Genomic DNA, 500 nt, shown 5'->3' on the forward strand with positions numbered 1-500 from the left:
TTTTTATTCTCAACATTTAAAATAAGTCTTATTTGTGTCTTTAATGTTTAAATCGTCATATTTATATTCCTAATGTTTATAAAAATGGTTCAATATTATCTTGCCGTTAATTACATATAATGAACTTTAGTTGGAGTTCTAAAAATCTTTTCTTAAAGTTAGAATCCACTTCGAATAATAGATCATCAAAAGTTAAAACTAATTCCTACAATATTTATATAATTCACTTTTTTAGGGACATAATTGAACCTATACACAAATAATGGGTACAATATTAAAATCGAACATATCCAAGTGAGACCTAATTGAGAATGAATGCATCCAAGTAAAACTAATTAAAAAATACAATATAATATACGATAACATTGAATCACTTTTTATAAACGTTAGAAATACAAATAGAATTATTTAAACATTATGGACAAACAAATAAGACTTACTCCAAATGTTATAGACAAAAACGATACTTTATTTTTTTTATATAATTTAATATGCTTAAT

This window comes from Arachis ipaensis, chromosome B08 (assembly GCF_000816755.2).
Source record: "Arachis ipaensis cultivar K30076 chromosome B08, Araip1.1, whole genome shotgun sequence".
Lineage (NCBI taxonomy): Eukaryota > Viridiplantae > Streptophyta > Magnoliopsida > Fabales > Fabaceae > Arachis > Arachis ipaensis.